This window comes from Gossypium arboreum, chromosome 5, assembly GCF_025698485.1.
Source record: "Gossypium arboreum isolate Shixiya-1 chromosome 5, ASM2569848v2, whole genome shotgun sequence".
Lineage (NCBI taxonomy): Eukaryota > Viridiplantae > Streptophyta > Magnoliopsida > Malvales > Malvaceae > Gossypium > Gossypium arboreum.
The window spans coordinates 15,107,424-15,122,802 of NC_069074.1; the positions used below are offsets into that span (position 1 = coordinate 15,107,424).

Below are 15,379 nucleotides of genomic sequence, written 5' to 3' on the forward strand. Positions count from 1 at the left end.
GAACTAATTTTTCTCAATTAACACTTTATTTCATCATTATAAACTATTTCACAACCTTTTATATTCTGAATTTCAACACCAACATCTAATTCACAATTTTTTTCACAATTAGGTCCTAAATACCATTTTCTATCAAAATGACTTAATATAAAACAACCTTAATATGAAATTAGAACTTCAATTTCATAATAATTCATCATAAACTGCCCTTACTCAGCCAGGGGAACTTCCAATTTCATCCACCAAATCAAAAACTAATGAATTAGATGATTGGACCTAATTGCAAAAGTCTTAAAAATACAAAAAATATAAGAAAAGGGCAAGAAATAGACTCACATGCAGTGAAATTGTGCAAAACCAGCTTAAAAGCTCTCTCCCATGGCTGTCTGGCCGAAATTATGAAAAGAATGGCCTAGAAATCTCTTTTAATTTCAATTTATTTGTTTAATTTTGTAACATTTACCATTTTACCCTTAGCTCACCTGATTCCAGATTTTTTTCTTACTTATGCCGCCTCATCCATTCCCTTTTGGCTAATTTGCCTTTTAAGTCCTCCCTCATTTAACACTTGAGCTATTTAATCATTTTATCAAGTTTTGTACCTTTTTCAATTTAGTCATTCTTAATTAATTGACTATCCAAACGTTAAAATTTTCTAACGAAACTTTAATACTAACTTATTTACACTCCATAAATATTTTTTAAAAAATATTTATGGCTCGAATTATGCATTTGAGGTCTTGATACCTCGTTTTAGACCCAATTTACTTATTAAATTCTTTTCTCTCTCTTTTTTTTTTTAAACACAAAATTCACTAATTCAAAATTCTTCTAAATTCACACTTGACTCATAATTATTAATTTATTAAATTTTCAAACGTACTTGTCGGATTTAGTGATCTCAAACCGCCAACATCTCATTAAAACGGTCCTTATTGATCTCATACCCTGTGAATATAAGATTATAGCAAAAATTAGATACCACTCTTCCATTCAGAATAAATTGAATATTACAACAGAAATTATTTTAGTAAAGATAAAATACCCATGTTGGTCACTTATCGTTGTTCACTTGTAGATCGAAATTGCCCGTAATAGTTTGACGCAACGTCCCTTAAGCAATACCGATGGTGTGTGCGATGACATAGGCTACCCTGACGCTCAATTGAGGCTAGTATTCTGGTGCCCCGATCCGATATAATGCAGATATCAGGTTGGGGGAAGACATGTCTCCTTAACCTAGAAAGAAAGAATTCTCAGTCATCAGCTGACTCTCCCGGTGTTATTACAAGTGTAATTGAAAGGATTCTCCCATTGTCATCTTGTGCCACAACTAGCAATAATCGATAGGTATATCTACCATGTAACACCCCTCGCCCGCATCCGACGCCGGGACGGGGTTCGAGGTGCTACCTGATTTTTACTAACACTTCCATACTAAACAGGGCCATGAAATCTCAAATAATTAAAAACTTTTATTTTCACATACAATCTGTCCCATATACGGGCTTACGAGGCCCAAAACATACATCCGGAGTGGTTCGGGACCCAACCGAGAACTCATGAAAAACTTAGAAAATCTCTTGCATCAAGGCTTCATACGCCCGTGTGGGTATAGAGCACACGCCCGTGTCCCAAACCCGTGTCCAAAACCTGGACAAATACAAGGCTATTTCCCAAGCCATTTTGTCACACTCACAATAGATATACGCATACTTATACAATAACATACAACATGGCAAAATTAGGTACTTAAACATTCCTAACATGTCATGATTATGGCAATTTCACATGCAATAGATATCCTAGATTTTACTCACATCTTTACCACATTCATACTATAATCATTATAAACTCATCACATAATACCATAGCACATGCATGCATAATTAAATTAGATTTACAATCCCATAATCAAAATAGGCCAACACATATGGTTAAAGCCATATCACATACTCTAATATTTAAACTCCTATACATGTCATAGGCTCAAAGTACTTGAAATCACTACACCAATAGCGTTAGCTTGACAGTGTGATAATATCTCTGACGGCCTCCAACCCGAGCTAGCCTGGAAACTCTAGAAAACATGGGAAAGAAGGGGGGTAAGCTTTCACTTAGTAAGTTCATATGAAAACAATAAGCAACTCATTAACTTGTTTTATCAATGTTTACAACATATTTTCAAATTCACTACAAGCTGTCTTTCTGAGCAACGGTCACTAAATTATTTATATCTGGAGCTACAAAACTTCGAATTAAGTTCCGTTAATTTTTCCTGAAACTAGACTTATTTTACTTTCTTCCATAAAATTTACAAAATTTTTGGTTAAGCCAAATAGTACAGTTTATTCCTCAAATTTACCCATGATTCACTGTCTGACAGTTTCGACCCTTCTGTACTAAAGTTCAATTATCTCATAGTACAAGACTCGAATAATGTTCTCGTCTATTTCTCTAGAAACTAGACTTATATGTCTACTTAATAATTTTTTTTCTAGAATTTTTGGTTGGTCCAATTAGTACAGTTTATTAGTTAAAGTCTCCCCTATTTCAGGGTATGACCACTCTGACCCCTGTGCACTACAAACTGAATTTCTCCCTTTACAAAATTCCCACGACCATCCCGTTTATTTCCCCTAAAAATAGACTCAATAAGGAATCCATGAATGTAAGGTATGACTCTTAATAATTTTTGTACAATTTTTGGTGAATTTATAAATTCAGAATAGGGGATCTCGAATTTATTCAGACCCTGTTTCACAATAATTCAAATATCACACAATATGGAATTCTTTTTCTTCCCCTGTTTCTTTCATGTGAAAATAGACTCATTAAGCTTTAATCCCATATTTTATTCTGCCTCTAACTCATTTTCCAATATTTTTAGTGTATTTTCAAAGTTACACTATTGCAGTAACTCAAATCTGTCAAGGCTAAATTACTCATTCATGATCATTGTTCACAAAATTAATACAACATCGTTTGTATAATCATCACCGAGACATTCATATTACATTTTCATTTACCAGCTTACCATATTGTTGTTATGTCGAGTTTTCAACCCGAGGGTTAAGTACATACCTGTTCAAAGTATCCATTTCACAACATTTACCAATACGTCCCTTTCATCTCGAGTATTCCTCCATTTGAGTAGAATTTTACCCGTTGAACACATCGGAATATAATTCGGATACATGAAAAGTTTGCACATAAGTGCCACATATGTAGCCAAGCTACCATGTAACCCGCCCATAAGTGAACTCGGACTCAACTCAACGAGCTCGGGCGTTTGCATCAATAAGTGAACTCGGACTCAACTCAACGAGCTCGGATGCCTAGTTACATCTCACGAACTCGGACTCAACTCAACGAGTTCGAACATTCGCATCCATAAGTGAACTCGGACTCAACTCAACGAGTTCGGATGCTCAACTATCCTAGTGACATGTCACTTGTATCCTAATCTATTCCTAAGGTTCAAACGGGATTTTCCTCGAACACATATCTTTGCCATCTTCCGTAAAATACCGAAACCAATACTCGGTAGCACTTTATATTTAACAGATAATACACATAACTTGTATTTTATTCGAAAATAACCACAAAGCATATATTTCATGATAAAAATCAGCATATCATATATTTAACATCAATAACTTAAAAATAACAATTATGCTACATTATTTACACATGAACTTACCTCGATACCACAAAGGTGAAAAAAAAGACGTAATTATCCCTTAATCGATTTCTTTCCGTTCTAGGTCCAAATCTCGATTTTCATCATCTAAAATATCACATTCAACTTATTAAAACAATGTACTAATCAAATTAGTCCATTGACACACTTGAGCAATTTTACAATTTTGCCCTATATTTTGCAAAATTACCAAATTACCCCTAGGCTCGTAAAATAATTTTTATCACATTTATTTACTCCTTAAGTCTAGATGAACCATTTTCATAACTATAGCAACTCATAATTTCAACTATTTCACACATTTACAACTCATTTTACAACTTAGCAATCTAGCCCCTTTTTAAGGTGTTTTCATGCAATTTCTTTCACAAAAGTTGTTTATTAGACAACTAGGACTCATAATCTTCCATAAAAACACAGCAAACAACACATTTAATCTCATGGAAAAACCCTAGACTCTTCATCATTTTTGCAAAATAGACCCCTCATATGAAAGCTCATGCTTTAGGGGTTCCAAAAATGTAAAAATCATCAAGAAAAAGCATTAAAATCACTTACTATAAATGGAGTTTCTTTTCTGAAAGTTTCTAGCTTCTAAACCCTTTCTTTGCTGCCATTTTTTCGGTGGAGAGAAGATGAAGAAAAGATGATATTTTCTTTTTTTTTATTTTATTACTTATTTGTCAAATAAGTCACCCAACACTTACCTAACATGTTTGACCATTTCATTCCTTATCTCATGGCCGGCCATCACTCTTTAAATGGCCTAATTTCACTTTAAAGACCCCCAATTTAAGATACAAGGCAATTTAACACCTTTAGGTATTAAAACTCAACTTTTACCTTTTACGCGATTTAGTCCTTTTTCGAAATTGGACTAGAGATCGCTAAAATTAACTTACCAAAATTTATATGCACTTATAAAATTATATTATAACACAAAATAATACTAAAATAATTTTCTCTGGCCTCGGAATAGTGGTCCCGAAACTACTATTCCGACTAGGCCCAAAATCGGGCTGTTACATACCATAAATAAATGTACCGTCAATTTGTACCAACACCTTGCAGTATAGAAATGCGTCTCAACATTGCTTAAAGCTCCAGAACAGACGCTTGAACACTTGGCATCCGTAGAACAATCAGTCGTTGTAATACGCAGGTGCTGTTTCAAGGTCTGTTATGCAACCTGGGACATATCTCTCCAGCACCTAACACCACTCCCACTCTTCATTATATGAAACATCCCATCCACTATGCATCTTTTCCAATGCCTTTTGCTTAGCTATCCAAGCCTTGCGGTAAGAGGGTGTGTACCTCAATTGGCTACGAATATTGGCAATTAAGATTGGCACTAAAGTCCTGGGATCTGTCTTCACCGTCTGTAGTATTAAGTCAGCTAACATATCTGAATCCATCTTTGAATGATCTTTTGAAACACCTGTAAACAAAGTACGTTAAATAATGCAACATTACGTAATAACAATATTATTCAGAAACCCTAGAAGTTTAGTGAAACTGTACCGCCAACACATGTATGTGGACCTTTGTATTTTTTAATCTCCCACAAGCCTGTCTTTTTCCTCAACGAGGCAATAATTTTTCATGAATATGTGTTGTCTTGCACTGCACACTTGGCCTCACACTTATCGGTTTTGAATTTAACCATGTTGTAGTTAACCCCGTCCATGATGCTATGTTGTTTCAATGCACCAAGAAAACTATATTTATTGGAAAACACCTTACCAACTTCCAATTCACCCGAATCCAATGATGAACTTGTACGATCACGCCTTCTGTGTGGTAGATCTGGAAACTCCAACGCATCATCTTGAGATAGATCGACATTATGCATGTGAGCTGGAGGCGAGTACGCCCTAAATCGTGGATCTTCTTCTTCTTTGTCTGAACCACCTTCAACATCTTCAGGTATGGTTGGAGTAGGCTCTGGTTCAGAAAATAATGCAACTTCTTCACCATCGGGCCCGAGCTTTCGAGGAGGATCCACATCAGACTCATCATCCGACCCACCATCATTTGGAACGAACGAAGTTCCCTCGCCGGTGGACGTCGTTGAGAGTAAATAGTACCTTCTTGTGGACTTTTCATAATGTCCCCAATCAGATGTTGATTGCATCCCACTAGTAGTTGATGTCGTTCCCCAGTATATATTTTCAGTATCAAACGTCGACCCACTGAGGTGCATGTCTCATGCACTAACGGAGTCTCGGCCAGGGGTGTGTATTCCATATTGTTATAAAACACAGACGCTTCCGTGTTTTACCACCCACTAGCAGAGTCTCGGGTAGAGGTCATGTATTCCTCTTGAATAGCAGTAGATGTTGAAGTCGCAAATGCATTATTTGGCGATGCAAATTGCACATATAACTCGAGGTAGGGTAATCCACTAGGAAGATGAGTCTCCACCATTGGCTCCAAGCTACAAGGACCTTTGATGTCGAACGTGTAACACTCCTTACCCGAGACTGTTTCCAGAATCGAGCACGAGGCATTACTAAACTTAATCTATCACTTAAATAGGTTTAAATTATTTATTTAAGCTTTTCGGAATGTGCTGCCATTCTGCGTCATAGTCGCCTAAAAATTCATATCTTGAGTTTCGAAACTCGAAATTAAGATCCGTAAATTTTTCCTGAAACTAGACTCATATATCTATCTACTAATTTTTTTCTAGAATTTTTGACTTGGCCAATTAGTACAGTTTATTAGTTAAAGTTTCCCCTATTTCAAAACTCAACTACACTGACCTCTTCTTACTACGAGCCATGTTTCTTCCTGTACAAAATTTATATGACTAAACCGTTTGTTTCTATAAAACTAGATTCAGTAAGGATTCTAACCACATAAATTACACCTTCTAATTAGTTTTTACAATTTATGGTGAATTTCAAAGTTGAAACAGGGGATCCAGAAATCACTCTGACCCTGTTTCACTAAAACTCAGATATCTCATAAAATATAATACCTTTACCTGTTTTGCTTATTCCATAAGAAAATATACATAATAAGCTTTAATTTCATATATTATTCATCTTCAAACTATGTTTCTACAATTTTAGTGATTTTTCAAAGTTACGTCATTTCTGTTACTTGAATCTGTTTTTAGGTTACTTTCACATTTTTCATAATTTTCATGTGATAATCATCAATCAATCATACATATTAATAAATATGTATATCATCGGCTATTTTATTAGCTAATCACTAGCAAGTATTTACACATCATTCATTGCTCATATTATACCAAAAGTAGCTAAGTTTCTATATATGCCATACACAAAACAAAACATCTAATTATACCGAGTTATTTCTTTGATAGTGTGATCGGCCTCCGACGTTTCCTTCGATCCCCGAGTGGCTAGATAAGTACTATAAGAAGAAGAAAATAAAGAGATTAAGCGCTAGGCTTAGTAAGCTTACAAGCAAATAAATCACAACATTCAACATAATGGATAATTATGCATAATATCATCTAACATCATAAATTTCTTTACTTCTCAATTTCTATCTTCTTCTTTATTCCCTTACCTTCTTTCTTACCTGACCTTTCCTTTTTCATAAATATAATCTACTTTTCCCTTGCTGTTAATTCACTGTAATTTAACTCGTATCCTGACCCGTTGAACCACTCGGAATACTAAGGATACTAGGGTCGTTCCTGTCTATCAATATTATCCTGCCAATGCCATGTCTTTGACATGGACTTACATGAATTATTCCTGTCTCCAATGCCATATATAATATGGACTTACATGGCTCAATCCACATCTCCAATGCCATATATAATATGGACTTACATGGCTCAATCCTGTCTCCAAAGCCATATTTCTAATATGGGCTTACATGGCTCATTTCATTACATCTGTCAACCCTAATGTCCTAACATTCCTAGGGTTCAACCGGCTTTCTAACACTTTTCCTCTGTCACTTCACCTTAAATTCGACTTTAAATATTTTCATAACATAAATATATAAATGCTGAAATTGACAATAATAATGTAAAATAAAAGAATATTGCATTTATTTCTTGTAAACTTACCTCGATACAAAATGTGACTAAACTTTACAATTTAGTCCTTTACTTTTTCTTTTCCCGATCTACTCTCAATTTCGCTCTTCTTGATCTATAATAGCAAATTTAGCTTATTTAATATCAACATTTATCAAAACAACCCTTTACTCAAACTTTGGAAAAATTACATTTTGCCCTAAACTTTCACATATTTGCACTTTTGCCCCAAGGCTCGTAAATTAAACTTCATCCTATTTTCTTATGTTTTATGACATGCTGATCATTTTTCCTTCTATGGCAACATCAAATTCACACACTAACATGTACTTATGACTATTAGGTATTTTTACCGATTAAGCCTTTTACTCGTTTTCACTTAAAACCAAGTAGCACAAGTTGTCTAACATAATTTAAAACCTCATATTCCATCATAAAACATCAAAATACACAAATTTCACCTATGGGTATTTTTCGAATTTGATTCCTAACTTAAATTATTGCTAGCATAAGCTTTATCGAGCTCTAGGGACTTCAAAAACGTAAAGATCATTAAAAGCGGGCTTGGAATCACTTACTATGAAGCTTGAAAGTTGAAGAAACCCCAGCTATGGAGAGAGGTAAGGTTCTGCTGGTAACTTGAAGAAGATGATACAATTTTATCATCTTTTACCTTTTATTAATGTTAATAACCAAATGACCAAAATGCCCTCCTTACTAAACTTTTCAAAATTCCTTCCATGTCCTAATTTTGTCCATGAACTTAAAATTGGTCAAATTACCATTTAAGATCTCCTAATTAATATTCCAAAATAATTTCATACTAAAACTTCTAGAATACAAGTTTTGCAAATTATTCGATTTAGTCCCTAACCTCAATTTAAGCACTTTATGCATAGAATTTTATCACGAAATTTTCGCACAATCATGTAATCATACCATGAACCTCAAAATAATAATAAATTTTTTTTCTACCCTGAATTTGTGGTTTCGCAACCACTGTTCCGTTTAGGCCCTATTTCGGAATGTTACATTTCTCCCCCCCTTTAGGGATTTTCGTCCCGAAAATCTTACCTGTGAAGAGATATGGGTACTGTTTTCGCATAGCCTCTTCGGGTTCCCATGTAGCCTCGTCTACCCCATGTCTATTCCATAGTACTTTCACAAGTACAATACTTTTGTTCCTTAATTGCTTTACCTCTCGAGCTAGAATCTTTATCGGTTCTTCACCGTAAGTCATGTCTGGCTGAATCTCAACCTCTGTCTGAGAAATCACATGTGACAGATCTGAACGATAACGACGTAGCATAGACACATGAAATACATTATGAATCTTCTCTAACTCAATCGGCAAAGCTAACCGATATGCTAATGGTCCGACTCTCTCAATCACTTCAAACGGTCCAATAAAACGTGGACTTAGTTTGCCTTTCTTGCCAAATCTGAGAACTTTCTTCCACGGGGATACTTTCAAAAAAACTTTGTCACCAACTTGATATTCGATCTCTTTTCTTTTTAAATCTGCATACGACTTCTGCCTGTCTGAAGCTGCTTTTAAACAATTTCTGATAACTTTCACTTTTTCTTCCGTTTCTTTAACTAGATCAACCCCGTAAATCTGGCTTTCTTTAAGCTCTATCCAATATAAAGGTGTACGGCATTTACGTCCAAACAAAGCTTCATAAGGTGCCATCTTCAAACTTGATTGATAACTATTATTGTAGGCAAACGCTACCAATGGTAAGTATTTTTCCCAACTACCTTGAAATTCTAATACACAACATCTAAGCATATCTTCAAGTACTTGAATAACTCTCTCGACCGACCATCGATTCGAGGGTGAAAAGTACTAAAACTCAACTTCGTACCTAAAGCCTCTTGTAACTTCTTCCGAACCGTGAAGTAAATCTTGGATCTCATGCTAAATGATCGATAATGGCACTCCATGTAGTCTAACTATCTACGAAATGTATAACTCGGCCAACTTGTCAAGTGAATAATCCATACGGATTGGGATAAAATGAGTGACTTAGTTAGCTTATCAATCACAACCCATATTGCATCTTTCTTTTTCAGGTGTTAACGGCAATCCATCACAAAATCCATAGTAACTCTGTCCCATTTCCATTCGGAACTAGCACAGTTGCAATAATCCCGAGGGTACCGATGTTCGGCCTTTACCGTTGACAAATCAAGCATCTAGAAACAAACTCGAAATATCTCTTTTCATTCCTACCCACCAATACAATTTCTTCAAATCATTATACATTTTTGTACTTTGCTGGATGAATAGATAAAGAAGCGCTATGTGCTTCCTGTAAAATCTTCGAATAAGCTTATCATTCTTTGGTACACAAATTCGTCTCTAAACATCAAACAACCATCGAACCAATCCGAAATCGATTCTATGCCTAACTCACATTGAACTCTTTTAGCTTGTAACTCATTATCATCTTTCGAGCTTCACAAATCTCTTCAAGAAATACGGTTTAGCTCTAAATTCAGCTAAAATAGAACCATCATCGACATGGCTAAATTGGTATTCAAAGCTCGCAATGTAAATAAAAGTTTCGCTTAAAGCGTCGAAAGAACTACATTTGCCTTACGGGTGATAATCAATCACTAACTCATAATCTTTAAGCAATTCCAACCATCTTCTTTGCCTCAAATTCAAATCTTTTTGAGTCATCAAGTATTTCAAGCTTTTATGATCGGTAAATATCCGGCACCTTTCACCATACAAATAATGTCTCCAAATCTTCAATGCAAATACAATAGCAGACTAGCTCTAAATCATCGTCGGATAATTTTTCTCATGTGGCTTCAATTGTCTAGAGGCATAAGCAATTACCTTTCCTTCTGCATGAGTACACAACCGAGCCCATTCAAGGATGCATCATCAGAAATCACAAATTCTTTACTCGGTTCATTTGTACTAAGATAGGAGCTTAGTCAACAATGCCTTTAACTTATCAAAACTTTGTTGGCACTTCTCAGTCCATTCAAACTTAACATCCTTCCGTAGCGGTCTCGTCAGCGGGTAGCTATCATGGAAAATCCTCTACAAATCGTCTATAATATCCAAAAGACCAAGAAAACTTCTAACTTCGATACATTTCTAGGAGGCTTCCAATCAACAATGGCTGAAATCTTACTCAGATCAACCTTAATACCTTCACGAGACAATATGTCCAAGAAAACCAACTTCTCGTAACGAAACTCACTTTTCTTGAACTTGGCATACAACCGATTATCTCTCGAATTTGTAAAGCTGTTCTCAAATGCTCAAGATGCTCGATCTCATCATGAGAATAAATCAAAATATCATCAATGAACACAACTACAAACTTATCTAAGTATGGTCTAAAATTCGGTTCATTAAGTCCATGAAAATGACAGGAGCATTAGTCAAGCCAAATGGCATCACAAGGAACTCATAATGACCATACCTAGTCCGGAAAGCGGTCTTGAGGACATCGACTCTTTAACTCATAATCGATAGTATCCGGATCTCAAATCTATCTTGAAAACACAGAGCTCCTTCAATTGATCAAACAAATCATCAATTCTAGGCAATGGATACTTGTTCTTTCTGTTACCTTGTTAAGTTGCCGATAATCTATGCATAATCTCATCGATCCGTCTTTCTTTTCACAAATAACACTGGTGCACCCATGGTGAACTCTGGGTCTTACCAAGCCTTTATCTGTTAATTCACTCTGAATCGAGCTTTCAATTCTTTCAATTCCAATGGAGCCATTCTATAAGGAGCAATAGAAATGGGCGTGGTACACGGAATCAACTCAATACCAAACTCAACTTCCCTAACAGAGGCAAACACAGTAGTTCTTCCTAAACACATCGGAAACTCACATACCACGAGCGATTCAATTTTCAATTCGGATCTTTAGTGTTTAACACAAAAGCAAGATAAGCTTCATACCCTTTTCTCAAACATTTACGAGCGGACATAACGAAATTATGGAAATAAACTATCGACTCTTCCGAATTAACCCAAGAATTTCACCATTTTCACACTTCAACTCAATGAATTTCTTTCCACAATTCACTATCACATCATGTGTAGTCAACCAATCCATACCAAGAATCACATCAAACTCATCAAATGGTAATAGCATGAGATCACCGGAAAACAAGAGCCTCTAATCATTAAAGGACAATTTCTACATACTTTATCTACTAATACATGCTTGCCTAATGGATTCGATACTTTAATCACAAATTCAGTAGATTCTATAGGCATACTTATACTAGGCATCAATTTCATACAAACATAAGAATGAGTCGAACCGGATCAATCGAGCAATGACATTAATATCATGTAGAGAAATGTACCGTAATCACATCGGGGAGGATGCCTCTTGGCGTGCCGAATAGCATAAGTCATTGCAGGGGCTCTAACATCCGGTCTCACAAATTAATCTCTAAAGGTACCTCATTATTTGCTCCTACTCCGGTTGCCTCGGTGATCGCCTCTAGTAGGAGCATTTCCGGATCTAGCACTCTGTGTTACCTCTCGGCTAGCCACTTCGGACATTCTCGTACAAAATGATCTGAGCACCACATTTATAGCAAACATTTTCGCTTTGCCCGACAAGGACCATAATGAAGTCTACCACATCGTGGACACTCTGATCTACCCTGTCTGACATTACCTACACTCGTAGTCGAGGTGGTCTGAGCCTTCGGATCCTTAAATCTGCTACCTCTATTCTGACTAGATTGCCCTGTCGAAAAGCTAGATCTGGTAGAAAACTCTCTGGGCCTCTTGGATGTAGCCTGAAATGATCTGCTCATCTGTCTCTTCTTTGTATCTTGTGTCTCTGTCTCAACTTTGCCTTTCCTTTTTAATAGCTCCTCTGCCTTACAGGCTCTCTCAACTAAAATAACGAACTCTTTTATTTCTAGGACACCCACTGACAGTCGAATATCATCATTTAACCCATCCTCAAATCTTTTACACAGGATAGCCTCTGTGGACACACATTCTTGAGCATATTTACTGAGCCTGACAAATTCACGCTCATAATCAGTCACCGTCATATTGCCTTGTTTCAATTCCAGGAATTCCTTTCTCTTACGGTCAATAAACCTCGATCGATGTACTTTTTACGAAATTCTTCTGAAAGAAATCCCAAGTGACCCTCTCTTTCGGTACAACTGATACAAGTGTCTTCCACCAATAGTAGGCTGAGTCTCTAAGAAGTGATACTACACATTTCATACATTCCTCGGGTGTACAAGATAATTCGTCAAAGACTCTGATAGTATTTTCTAACCAAAATTCTGCTCTTTCTGCATCATCATCTTTTGTTGCTCGAACTCTTACGCCTTGTTTCCTGATTCTATCAACTGGTGGTTTTTCTCTTACCACTGTACCTGTGACTGGGGAAGCTTGAGCTACATGGGTAGCCTGAGAATCATGAGGGGGTGGAGGTCTAACTGCCGGATTCGTACGAACGAACTCGGCAAACAAATCATTCAAAGCTCGAAGAGAGCTTCGAGTCACTCCTCCCTGATCAACTATTACTGGCCTATTCTCAGATGGCGCTGCCCCTTCTGTGGAAGCAGGCGCATTACTTTCTACATCATCATCACCGGCTCGCCCGGGATCCATTACTATAAAACAAAATATTTAAAAAAAATCGTCAGGAGTCGTCACACTATCAAAATACAAGTATGGCATGTATAGCTAGACTTTTTCTCACACTAACTGTTCCGAGAATCGACTAAACCTGCTCTGATACCAATAAATGTAACACTCCTTACCCGAGACTGTTTCCAGAATCGAGCACGAGGCATTACTAAACTTAATCTATCACTTAAATAGGTTTAAATTATTTATTTAAGCTTTTCGGAATGTGCTGCCATTCTGCGTTGTAGTCGCCTAAAAATTCATATCTTGAGTTTCGAAACTCGAAATTAAGATCCGTAAATTTTCCTGAAACTAGACTCATATATCTATCTACTAATTTTTTTCTAGAATTTTTGACTTGGCCAATTAGTACAGTTTATTAGTTAAAGTTTCCCCTATTTCAAAACTCAACTACACTGACCTCTTCTTACTACGAGCCATGTTTCTTCCTGTACAAAATTCATATGACTAAACCATTTGTTTCTATAAAAACTAGATTCAATAAGGATTCTAACCATATAAATTACACCTTCTAATTAGTTTTTTACAATTTATGGTGAATTTCCAAAGTTGAAACAGGGGATCCAGAAATCACTCTGACCCTGTTTCACTAAAACTCAGATATCTCATAAAATATAATACCTTTACCTGTTTTGCTTATTCCATAAGAAAATATACATAATAAGCTTTAATTTCATATATTATTCATCTTCAAACTATGTTTCTACAATTTTTAGTGATTTTTCAAAGTTACGTCATTTCTGTTACTTGAATCTGTTTTTAGGTTACTTTCACATTTTTCATAATTTTCATGTGATAATCATCAATCAATCATACATATTAATAAATATGTATATCATCGGCTATTTTATTAGCTAATCACTAGCAAGTATTTACACATCATTCATTGCTCATATTATACCAAAAGTAGCTAAGTTTCTATACATGCCATACACAAAACAAAACATCTAATTATACCGAGTTATTTCTTTGATAGTGTGATCGGCCTCCGACGTTTCCTTCGATCCCCGAGTGGCTAGATAAGTACTATAAGAAGAAGAAAATAAAGAGATTAAGCGCTAGGCTTAGTAAGCTTACAAGCAAATAAATCACAACATTCAACATAATGGATAATTATGCATAATATCATCTAACATCATAAATTTCTTTACTTCTCAATTTCTATCTTCTTCTTTATTCCCTTACCTTCTTTCTTACCTGACCTTTCCTTTTTCATAAATATAATCTACTTTTCCCTTGCTGTTAATTCACTGTAATTTAATTCGTATCCTGACCCGTTGAACCACTCGGAATACTAAGGATACTAGGGTCGTTCCTGTCTATCAATATTATCCTGCCAATGCCATGTCTTTGACATGGACTTACATGAATTATTCCTGTCTCCAATGCCATATATAATATGGACTTACATGGCTCAATCCTATCTCCAAAGCCATATTTCTAATATGGGCTTACATGGCTCATTTCGTTACATCTCACAACCCTAATGTCCTAACATTCCTAGGGTTCAACCGGCTTTCTAACACTTTTCCTCTGTCACTTCACCTTAAATTCGACTTTAAATATTTTCATAACATAAATATATAAATGCTGAAATTGACAATAATAATGTAAAATAAAAGAATATTGCATTTATTTACTGTAAACTTACCTCGATACAAAATGTGACTAAACTTTACAATTTAGTCCTTTACTTTTCTTTTCCCGATCTACTCTCGAATTTCGCTCTTCTTGATCTATAATAGCAAATTTAGCTTATTTAATATCAACATTTATCAAAACAACCCTTTACTCAAACTTTGGAAAAATTACATTTTGCCCTAAACTTTCACATATTTGCACTTTTGCCCCAAGGCTCGTAAATTAAACTTCATCCTATTTTCTTATGTTTTATGACATGCTGATCATTTTTCCTTCTATGGCAACATCAAATTCACACACTAACATGTACTTATGACTATTAGGTATT

The 15,379-nt window shown here is 35.6% G+C and overlaps 2 long non-coding RNA genes across 2 annotated transcripts; both read right to left on the reverse strand.

The window, feature by feature from the left end:
- Window positions 1-1,810: 1,810 nt before the first annotated feature.
- On the reverse strand, window positions 1,811-4,381 carry LOC128292639 (uncharacterized). Its single transcript, XR_008282607.1, has 3 exons — window positions 4,262-4,381; window positions 3,704-3,790; window positions 1,811-2,080 (listed from the first exon to the last, which is right to left on the reverse strand). It is a non-coding gene; the product is annotated as an uncharacterized LOC128292639 (long non-coding RNA).
- A 9,874-nt stretch (window positions 4,382-14,255) lies between these two features.
- LOC128292876 (uncharacterized) lies at window positions 14,256-15,112 on the reverse strand. Its single transcript, XR_008282840.1, has 2 exons — window positions 15,062-15,112; window positions 14,256-14,436 (listed from the first exon to the last, which is right to left on the reverse strand). It is a non-coding gene; the product is annotated as an uncharacterized LOC128292876 (long non-coding RNA).
- Between the last annotated feature and the right edge of the window lie 267 nt (window positions 15,113-15,379).